The 11,797-nt window shown below is 44.5% G+C and overlaps 1 long non-coding RNA gene across 1 annotated transcript; it reads left to right on the plus strand.

The window, feature by feature from the left end:
- The first annotated feature begins 1,411 nt into the window (after positions 1–1,411).
- On the plus strand, positions 1,412–9,476 carry LOC309365280. The gene is made up of 4 exons (XR_014165950.1): positions 1,412–1,792; positions 4,268–4,378; positions 6,231–6,329; positions 8,721–9,476. It is a non-coding gene; the product is annotated as an uncharacterized lncRNA (long non-coding RNA).
- Positions 9,477–11,797: the final 2,321 nt, after the last annotated feature.

The following is an 11,797-nucleotide window of genomic DNA, read 5'->3' on the forward strand; positions in this document are numbered from 1 at the left end:
CATGATAATATGACAGCAACAATTGCAGATAACAATGGCTCTCAAAGTGAACCATTTGCAGTGGGATCAAGTGCTAAACAGGGTTGTGTTATCGCCCCAACTCTATTTATTATTTCATCGCCATGATCCTGTCTTCCAGCCTGCTCTCAGCTGTTCCCTTGGAAACCAGCGCCCAAGGTGAGAGGGAGTCAATGCTGGCAGCTCTGGCCAATGCTCAGCCTGCGTCAAATCTAAACCTCTCTGTTCCTTCCTGTATTCTGCAGCTGGCTGTAAAGTTCCACTTGGAGCTGGCTCATTCCTGACAGGTGGGTGGGGCTAGGGGTAAAAGTGGGTGGAGCAAGAAATTGACTCACACATCTCTCTCTATTCAGGCAAGTAAGAAATATTATTTCAAGGATACATTTGATCCAGGCAAAAACAGCCTAGGAGGGGGCAAACCTCTTTGGAGGTTTATGAGAAGAGACTGGATGGTCATCTGTCATGGATGCTTTAGCTGACAATCCTGCATTGCAGGCGGTTGGACTAGATTACCCTCAGGATCCCTCCCAACTCTGTTGTTGTTGTTTAGTTGTTTAGTCGTGTCCGACTCTTCGTGACCCATGGACCAGGCACTCCTGTCTTCCACTGCCTCCCGCAGTTTGGTCAAACTCATGTTGGTAGCTTCGAGAACACTGTCCAACTCGTCCTCTGTCGTCCTGTTCTCCTTGTGCCCTCAATCTTTCCCAGCACCAGGGTCTTTTCCAGGAAATCTTCTCTTCCCATGAGGTGGCCAAAGTATTGCAGCCTCAGCTTCAGGATCTGTCCTTCCAGTGAGCACTCAGGGCTGATTTCCTTCAGAATGGAGAGGTTTGATCTTCTTGCAGTCCATGGGACTCTCAAGAGTCTCCTCCAGCACCATAATTCAAAAGCATCTATTCTTCGGTGATCAGCCTTCTTTATGGTCCAGCTCTCATTTCCATACATCACATCAGCTACGATAGTAATAGCATCTAAATTCCAGTCTTCTTCCACTGTCTCTTCTTTCTGTATGAATTGACATTTATTCCAATTGAGTTTTAGAGAGCAGGTTTTTATGGGAAAAGCTCTGGTGGGCAGGCTGGGGGGCGGGAAAGGTGCTTGGACATAGACCTTTGAAGCATGGATCATGCCTGGAAAAACTGGAGGCAAGGTAAGTGTGGATAAGCCCATAATATGTATGGGTGAAGGATCTGAAGTCTGTAGCTGCAGCTGCTTAAGTCACTCAAAAGAGGGATATGCGAAGGGAAGTACAGCAGCTGACATGATCAAGGACTGTTCTGTCACCAACAGTGCCGTGTTGCATGTTCACAACTTGGACATGTGTTCTGTATCAGTAGCAGGAAGTACAGGTACCACAGCTTCTCCCTCCCTCCAGATCCTTTCCCAATCCAGTCATCTGACTTCTTCCCCAACTGCTGTGATGCACACTTCAATTCCTGCTCCGCCAGAGCAGATCAGGAAGGAGAAGCAGATGGAACCTGCAGGCCAGATTTGGGCCCAGAGACGTCCGATGCCCACAGGAAGTTTTAACTAAGAAATAAACTTGTCAGACTCTGAATGAAACTGGCAAACCACAAGCCTGGTTGTGTAACTTTCCATAATTGCACAGGCCAGCTGTTTTCTGAACCTTGAGGAACTGCCAATTCCTTATTTAAAGAGTGTTGCGCCGGCAGCTAACAAGGGCTCGGAAAGATGGAAGATGAAGATGGATATATGCAAATAGACCCGAAAAGCCAGCAACAGCGCACCACACCACTTCCCAAGTGCACCAAAGGTATTGTTGGGGGGGGGGGAAATCTCTCAGTTTACCTTTACAAATAAAGCAAAAAAGCAGGGCAGCGGTTGCAGTAACTTAACCATCACCTGTAAACAAGATTTAGGAAGTGTTGTTATGAACTTCTTCCATTGGATTCCCACACACACCTCTTAAATGTTAAAATGTGGAATGTGCTTTGAATTTGATATGTGTGTGTGGCAACGTTTTGAGTGTGTCTTCATCTTATCTAGCAAAAAATGGTATTTACAACAGGGCTTTAATTGTGACTAGTTCACTTGGTTGTAATGGGATTTATTTGTTGGTTTGTTGCATTTAGAGCTCCAATGAGGTGGTGTCGCAGGGCCAGATTTAGGTTTGATGAGGCCCTAAGCTACTGAAGGTAATGGGGCCCTTTATATGTCCAGCTGTCCTTTGTCAACAACAAACTGTCGCTGTTTGTTGTGTTGAATATATGCTATACGCCGCAACCCCAGAGTCGTCTGCAACTGGACTTAACTGTCAGGGGTCCTTTACTTTTTAGACAACACAAAACACTGTTGCTGTGTGTAGGTTTTATTTTATTTGTTTTTTTATCTTATATTTTGGAAATGTACATCCAGTTCCCCCCCCCTTTAAACTTGAGGTCTTTAATCCATAATTTCCCCACACATTCATCTGAATGGTATAACCAAAGTCCTTTGACCATTTAATTATTGTTTGTTTAACTTCTTTATTTTCGTATTTTTTTATTAAAAAGGGCAACCAGTCTGCATGCAAATAAGGTTTCTGTGGACAATAGAATGTTGGCTTTGGTCAGGTTTCTGCGTCTTTGGGGGCAATTTAATAAGAAATTGGAGCTGTCCATCAGTTGTTGCTGGACTACAATTCCCATGAGCCCCAGTCAACATCATCAATAGTCAGGGATGGTGGACATTGTAGTCCAACAACATCTGGATGGCATCTCATTGGCTATCCCTGAAGTAGATCAACCTTTGCTGCTACTTGTGTGAGAGATGTCTTTCTGAGATATACTTGTCACCTGCTCATTTGGAAATTTCCATTCCCACCTCAAATGATTCATGGCTCAGTCCCACCGAATGAAGTGATTGTTTCATTGTTTCCAACAAGGGTCTCAAATCAATGGGGCTTATCCCCCAAGTACCATATTTTTTGCTCTATAAGACGCACTAGACCATAAGATGCACCTAGTTTTTGGAGGAGGAAAACAAGAAAAAAAAAATTCTGAATCCCAGAAGCCAGAACAGCAAGAGGGATCGCTGCACAGTGAAAGCAGCGATCCCTCTTGCTGTTCTGGCTTCTGGGATAGCTGCGCAGCCTGCATTCGCTCCATAAGATGCACACACATTTCCCCTTACTTTTTAGGAGGGAAAAAGTGAGTCTTATAGAGCAAAAAATCCGGTAACTTGTGCTAGCTTGTACAACTCTTCAAAGTAGGAGTTCTTGAGTAGTTGGTTCCTAATAGTGTAGCAACTGAAGAGTGGGGGAAATGTTTACACCTCATATGCTTTTAAAATATATAATAGCACACAGCTTAATTTCCTTATGTCTTCAGGCAAATACCCTTGTTGGGGGAAGTTGTGGGTGGGTGTCAAAACTACTGCTTTCCATCTTTTTCTTCTTCCTGATTATGGAGCACTTCCTCCCATCAGACCACATGGGTGGCAAAGAGCGTGCCAGGGTCAACAACTGCTTGTTTGATATGCTTGTTTGTTAAATGTATAAACAGCCCATCTAGCAGTGTGGCGATCTGGGTGCTTTGCAAAACCAAAATTTAAACATTTCGTAGAATTGTGGAGCTGAAAGGGACCCCGAGGTTCCTCTAGACTAACTCCCTGCAGTACAGGACTCTCAGCTAAAGCATCCATGACAGATGGCTATCCAACCTCTGCTTAAAAGCCTCCATTGAAGGAGATTCCACAACCTCCAGAGGGAGTTCCGTTCCACCGTTGAACAGCTCTTACTGTCAGAGAGTTGTTCCTGATGTTTCATTGCCAGTGTGGTGTTGAGAGCCAGTGTGGTGAGAGAGCCAGTGTGGTGTAGTGGTTAAGAGCGGTAGACTCGTAATCTGGTGAACCGGGTTCGCTTCCCCGCTCCTCCACATGCAGCTGCTGGGTGACCTTGGGCCAGTCACACTTCTCTGAAGTCTCTCAGCCCCACTCACCCCACAGAGTGTTTGTTGTGGGGGAGGAAGGGAAAGGAGAATGTGAGCCGCTTTGAGACTCCTTCGGGTAGTGATAAAGCGGGATATCAAATCCAAACTCTTCTCTTCTTCATTGGAATCTCATTTAAAAATAAATAAAAAATAAATGTTTTAAATGCAAGGGGGCAGTTTTATATTCCTACCTTCCAAAAGCAGCAGAAAATTGTCTCCCTCCCAACTTCACAGATGACAAATACCCTTCTCCACCCCACTTTTCATGCAAGGCAGAGGGAAACTAATGCTGGACTTCGTCTCTACCTTCAATGTTACAGGTTCTTCCTCGAATGTCTGGTGGAAAGTCGCTTTCAGCATTGCTCTGGCAGGGAATGTTGCTCTGGTCCTTGTTCTTATTTTCCTTAGTCTTCCAAGTAAGAAGATTCCACGTAAGGCTTTCAGGTTTATGTGTGGGGTGGGATTTTTTTTTGGGGGGGGGTCATGCAATGAATACACAATTGTGATATATATGTGGAATGGAACCAAGCACCTCTCCCTTGCTTTTCCCAAATATTAATAAAATGAAGCTTTGTTTTGGAGCAAAAATAATATTCACCCCATTGCCCAGATACCTAAAGTGTTCTGGGGTTGTCAGTTTCCTCACCACCACCCATGGTGCTGCCAGTTTCCTAACCCATCAACTTCTGAAGCAATACAGAAGGTTCCACATCCATTTTCCCCTGGTGCAATTATGTGGCTCAAATTGGATTATGCAGTTCATCTGTGTGTTATATAGGACGTGGGTGGTGCTGTGGTCTAAACCACTGAGCCTCTTGGGCTTGCCGATCAGAAGGTCAGAGGTTCAAATCCCCGTGATGGGGTGAGCTCCTGTTGCTCTGTCCAGCTCCTGCCAACCTAGCAGTTCGAAAGCACACCAGTCGAAGTAGATAAATAGGTACCGCTGTGGCAGGAAGGTAAATGGCACTTCCATGCACTCTGGTTTCTGTCATGGTGTCCCGTTGCACCAGAAGGGGTTTAGTCCTGCTGGCCACATGACCTGAAAAGCTGTCTGTGGACAAACGCCAGCTCCGTCAGCCACAACCCCATCATCGCCTTTGACTGGACTTAACCATCCAGGGGTCCTTTACCTTTTACCTTACTATTATAATAATAAATAATAAATAAAATTTTATTTATATCCCGCCCTCCCCAGCCAAAGCCAGGCTTAGAGCGGCTAACAACAATAAAAGTAACACAGCATTCTAAAATCAATTCATTCTAAAATCAATTCAGAATCAAATTAATGGCAACCATTGGGCTAGAGTTCTATGAGGATTGCCAGAGGAGGGGGTCAGACTGTGCCTTGGCCAAAGGCCTGGTGGAACTGCTCTGTCTTGCAGGCCCTGAGGAAAGATGTCAAGTCCCGCAGAGCCCTAGTCTCTTGTGACAGAGCGTTCCACCAGATCAGGGCCACAGCCGAAAAAGCCCTGGCTCTGGTTGAGGCCAGCCTAACCTCCCTGTGGCCCAGGATCTCCAAGATGTTTTTATTTGAAGACCGTAAGGTCCTCCATGGGAGATACCAGGAGAGGCAGTCCCGTAGGTATGAGGGTCCTAGGCCGTATAGGGCTTTAAAGGTTAAAACCAGCACCTTAAACCTGATCCTGTACTCCACCGGGAGCCAGTGCAGCTGGTATAGCACTGGGTGAATGTGATCTCGCAACGAGGACCCCGTAAGGAGTCTCGCCACAGCATTCTGCTCCCACTGGAGTTTCTGGGTCAGTCTCAAGGGCAGCCCCACGTAGAGTGCATATTTTATAGAGGAATGCTTGAAAAGCAATTGTCTGTTTCAGGGGAAATGCATACTAAATAGAAATTCAGATTTTTCTTTCGTCATTCCTTTGTTATCATCCACATACAACAGTATGATTGAATGACAGTGAAGTTGAAATGGAGTATACTTATCCCTAATCCCCACATAGACAGGAAAGCCGATCAAATTTAGGGTTGTCTCCAACTGAGTTCTAATCAGAGGAGAGCCATTGAAATTAATGGAACTTACCTAATCATGTGCATTAATTTAAAAAATCTACTCTGAGTTTGACTAACATTGGGTACAGACCTTAGTGTTGAATTTTTACTTTTCTATGTTGAGGAATTGCTTCTTCTACCCAGCAACCCAGAGCAGCAACAATAAATACAGATTCCGCCAATAATGAGTTTTCTACAAAGCTCTCTCAATGACAGCAAATTACGAACATTGTAAACAGATGGGAATTCTCTAAAGTTGAACTGTTTTCTAAGTTTCCCAGGACGTGTTTGCCAACAAACCTCCACACAACCAGATCCGGAGTTGCCTGAAAAGATGTGTCCCTTGCAGCTCGGATAAGACGCGCACAACAGGTAACCCCCAGCCCTGAACTACATATTTGCTTCTCTTTGTTGTTGGTTTAAAAGTTCTACAAAATGTGGAAGTTAAACTGAACCTAAAGCAGCCTCATGGCTTACTGAAAGTCACTGACAATGCAACTTCATGCATAGTTACTCAAAACTTCATGCATAGTTACTCAAAAAGTCCCACTGTGTTCAGCATGGCTTACTAGAGAAGTCTGCAGAGAATGGAAGCCTGAGTCTGAAAGTTGATAGTAAAGCAAGGCTTGTCCCTCTGCTTTTTCTTACAGGCGTTTTCCTCCGGTGACTGAGGACTCACTCACACTTCAACTTGCCCTTTGCCTAGAAAACAAGTGGTTTTCTGTGTTTCCCATGGGTCCAAGCAGTTCTGCCTCTGCCCTGCTACCTCCCCCCACTCTTTAGTGCTACAGTGGTACCTCGGGTTACATATGCTTCAGGTTACATACGCTTCAGGTTACAGACTCCGCGAACCCAGAAATAGTGCTTCAGGTTAAGAACTTTGCTTCAGGATGAGAACAGAAATCATGCAGTGGCAGGGCAGCTAAAATGGTGCTTCAGGTTAAGAACAGTTTCAGGTTAAGTACAGACCTCTGGAACGAATTAAGTACTTAACCCAAGGTATCACTGTAAATCAGAACAAATGGCAACCTGCAGAAAACCCGGTTGCCATTAGTTCTGATTTTGTGCTAAACCGCAGGTTTTCCTGGGAGAAAGCAGCAGGACAAAGGGCAATGTGGATCAGCCCTGAATTGCTGCTTAACATTAGAAATTAGGCTAGTATCCCCTAGATATGTAAGGTAGGAGTAGTCTTCTTTCTACCTGTTTTGGATTCCCCTGGGTTGGAGAGAGTATTCTGGGCAAAATCCAAAATGGGATGAAGCAGGGAAGGCATAGAGAGATTCATATCATTTAGGGCAGAGGAGGCAGCTGCCCATGATGACAGAATAAAAATTATTTTTAAAGGCAGGTTCAAAGTTTTGGTCACCACTCGGAGATGAAGGAGAAATTGAATTCTGTCTGGATTCAAAGGCAAACTTTCCAAAGCAATATGCAAACCAAAATACAGCCGTCCTTCAAAATTTACTCTGAAGTTTGCAATGCAGTTTTCCTGCAAAGTTGTGTGTATAAAAATGCATACATTAACAAACAAACAAACAGAAAAATGTGTGATATTAGGGAGAATTGCTTTGCAAAGTTGTGTTGAATAGGCAAAATTGCACCCAAAACTATATGTATATTAGGAGAAATTCACTTTTGAATTTTCACGATGACTTGTTTCGTTTTTAAGAAATTTTGCAGACTGATTTTGCGGAACATGATTAGGAAAATGAGAAACTAAGAGAACCTGAAATAGACTTCCTGAAAAGGCCACCCTCCTTCATTCAGGAGCATTCCAGTGTGGACAAGCCCCTAGTCTTAACATTGGTAGTAGTGGTCAGACCTCCTGGAGTTCAAAGCTTAGGGGGTGGGAAGAGAACAAATCAAGTTATTTGAAGCCTAATGTTTTACTATCGAAGCCCCACCCACCCCACCCCACTATATGTTCTCTATATGACTGTTGTCTTACATTATAAACTATAACCTTTAACCATCCTTTAGGCCAATAACATACTCCAAATGTACACCATAATGTCACAAACCCATCCATGCACAAGAGGGCTTGGGGGAACTCCAAGTAGGGGAACAAAAAATAAAATAATGAGACCTGAGCAGGGCCGGATTTGGGTTTGATGAGGCTCTAAGCTCCTGAAGGTGATGGGGCCCTTTATATGTACAGCTGTCCTTTGGCAACAACAAATTGTTGCTGTTTTTTGTGTTGAATATATGCTATATGGTAATTTATGGACCTAATATGGGGCCTACACAACACAAAACACAGTTGCTGTATGTAGGTTTTATTTTTTTATCTTATATTTTGGAAATGTACATCCAGTTGTTTTTTCCTTTAAATTTCTTTGGGGCCCCCAAGAGAGTGGGGCCCTAAGCTATAGCTTGTTTAGTTTATACGTAAATCCGGCACTGCTGCTTGTTCAGTGGACACAGAATACTGACTGGCTGATTGCAACCCAGAGCAGGACAACTGCACACTGAAACAGATGGCTGCATGTCCCACTTTTATTTTATATTAGAGAACCTAGTATCACTTTCATAAAAATCTGAATTAATTATGACCTGATTATTACCTGCTTCCAGGACTGTTAATAAAGTGGGTTCCCTCCCTCACCCACCACCACCAGCTTAGGAGTGATAAACGGAAATTCACATTGACCTCCAACTGGAGGGCTGCTAATAATATTTATTATTTCTTAAATGGCTGATAAAAGCAAGCCAATGTTCAATGGGTTATGACTCCTTTCCCTCTCTCTGCTCTTTTCTTCACAGCAAATCTGACTCTGGATCCAAGCACAGCTCATCCCCAGCTCTACGTATCCGAAGATCTGAAGAGTGTGAAATGGAGAGGCATGAAGCAAAATGTGTCTGCTGGTCCCTTGAGATATGACGTGATGGCCAGCGTCCTAAGTCACCAGGGCATCAACTCGGGAAAATTTTGCTGGGAGGTGGAAGTGGTGGAAGGGGGCAGTTGGTGGGGTGTGGGAATTGTGAGGGAGGATGCAAACAGAAATGGGGCAATTCGCCTTGCACCAGAGGGAGGGTACTGGGCGGTACAGCGTATTGATGGGCAGTACCAGTCAATTACTGACAATCCTAGGACGAATTTGTCCTTATGCCATCACCCAAGTAGGATCCGGGTTGCCCTGGACTACTCGGAGGGCCTGGTAGCATTTTTTGACGGCGATACTGATGCCCATCTCTTTACCTTTCCGAAAGCAAAATTCTCTGGGGAAAAGGTCCATGCCTGGTTCTTGATTTATGGGTGGAATGGGGAACTCACAGTCCATCCATGAGAGAAAGGAGCACCCCAATGCTGTTCTTCTAGGGTCTGAAACCAGACTCTATAGCTCTGGAAGAATATACTTTATGGCCCAGCCACTCAACAACAGACTCATAAATACTAAGGAAGTATCACTCATGGCACGGCTACTTAACATATCTTGTCTACTAGACCCACCCAGAAAATGAATGTACTATTTGAAGTTCTGTTTGACATTCTGAATAAATGCATGGTTTTTATCCCAACATACGGTTGCACAGGAATACTGGTCAAGCTGCAAAATGTTTGAGCTACTTGATGACTTTGAAAGCAATCTAGGCCCCAGATGCTAGGCTTACTCATGTCTTAGTGACCTGCTAAGTGCTTGTTCCAAACAGGGAGCAGGAAGTGTATGAAGGCTCTAGTGGGCTTCCATACATGACTAGCAAATGATGCTCCATCTATATCAGGGGTAGTGTGCCTGTAGCCCCTCATAAGGTGTTGGGCTCCAAGTCCTATCTATGGAGAACAGGCTTCTATTTGAAGACGTCCCCTGTTTGAAGGGCTGTCTGTTCCAAGGAGAAAGAGCCCTACGAAGGAAGAGGAGCAGGGGCCATGAAGTAGCCTATCAAAAGAGTCCTCACCTGCACAGCAGATTGAGCAGGGACATGGATCACCTGCTCCCAGTCTTCCCCACTAGGGCAATGTGTAATGCTTCTCAATTTAATAGGGGAGCAGGTAGCACTGTGGTCTAAACCACTGAGCCTCTTGGGCTTCCTGATCAGAAGGCTGGCGGTTCAAATCGCCACAACGGAATGAGCTCCCGTTGCTCTGTCCCAGCTTCCGCCAACCTAGCAGTTCAAAAGCACACCAGTGCAAGTAGATAAATAGGTACCAATGTGGTGGGAAGGTAAACTGTGTTTCCATGTGCTCTGGCTTCCATCACAGTGTTCTGTTGTGCCAGAAGCAGTTTAGTCCTGCTGGCCACATGACCCGAAAAGCTGTCTGTGGACAAATGTCGGCTCCCTTGGCCTGAAAGCGAGATGAGCGCCACAACCCCATAGTCACCTTTGACTGGACTTAACTGTCCAGGGTAAAGTTACCAGACATCCCCGTTTCCTGGGAACAGTCCTCGGATTTACAAATCAGTCGCCATAGAAAATCCATTGAAGTTGAAAAGTGGCCCCGGATTCATTGAAAAAAAATCTGTTAACCTTAGTCCAGGGGTCCTTTACCTTTTTACCTACCTTTCTCAATTTAAATTTCTAAACTTGCACCTATATGCAATTTTATGCAAATCAGTATTCTCTTTGTCTGATGACACATTTCCTCCTTTTTGATAAGGCATAAGCACCCCCCCCCTTTATCAGCCCTGAGGTGGCACTTGGCCAATGGTCAGGAAGTTGAAGCTGCCCAGAGTGGCTGGGGCAACCCAGTCAGATGGGTGGGGTAAAAATAATAATAGTTGTTGTTGTATTTATACCTCGCCCATCTGGCTGGGTTTCCCCAGCCATTCTGGGTGGCTTATGGCATATCTAAAAACATAATAAAAACATCAAGTGTTTAATCCTCCTGATACAGGGCTGCCTGTATTATTATTCTTATTATAAGTTCAGCTGAGGGGCATGGGCTCCCTATTTCTGCACAAGGGTACAAGCTGGACTCCACCTTTGTTATTTATACATTGTAGTACGCTAAATTCCTTGTAATCCTCATCTAATTTAGATTCCTAATAACCCAGTAAGGCAGTTGACTTGTTATCATTTCCTGGGGGATGGGATGAGGTCAGAAGATGGGGAATTCCCCAAAGCCGCTTGATGAAATGCAGAATGACTCGATGAAAAGCCAGTTCCTCCCAGCCATGTCTGCTCTCAACGGTGACTTGAAAAGCTCCAACTGGGTTGACTTCCAAGGAAAGAAATAGAAGCCAGAAGTTCCTAGAATCCACAGCGCTGTCATAAGATCTCTTCGCAAACCACAAACACGTCCCAAGGTCCCCGCTATGAGGAAAGAAGCAGACTTGAATCCCAAAGCAAAATGACTGAAAGTGAGCAAAAGGACTTAAAAAAGTAAAAAAGAAAACAGTTTTTTATAAATACCACAGAGAATCTAGAAAGCACAAATTTTCGTCCACAAATGGTCACTCTGTGGACCTGGCAGATTTGCAAGCACTGTGTAGGCAGAGGGGAAAGCGCCATGGAGAACATAAAGATATAGGAGGGCAGGTTCCAGTGCTTTACTGAGACAAGGCTGTTACATAGACTCTGCATGTTTCCAACTACAATATTCCTTTTCTGAGTGCTTGGAAAACTTGCAAGTTCATTATATTCAGAAATAACCTGCTCAGAAAAATCTGAGCCCCAGAAGCACCTCTGAACAACTCTTTGTAAACTGCACTGAAGTTTCTCCTTACAGTCAAGCGGTGTATACATTTTATGAACTAAATAAACAAGTTGCAACGCCATTTTTCTTCTTCTCTGTGTGATGAATTACCAGGGTGATGCTCCCGCTATATGTGCAAGCCTGCAAATGCCACACAGTGTTTCCTCTGCCCTTGTAAAGGAATTTGTTCTTCAATGTGGCATTG

Source organism: Podarcis melisellensis (genome assembly GCF_964234715.1).
Source record: "Podarcis melisellensis genome assembly, chromosome: 2".
Classification (NCBI taxonomy): Eukaryota; Metazoa; Chordata; class Lepidosauria; order Squamata; family Lacertidae; genus Podarcis; species Podarcis melisellensis.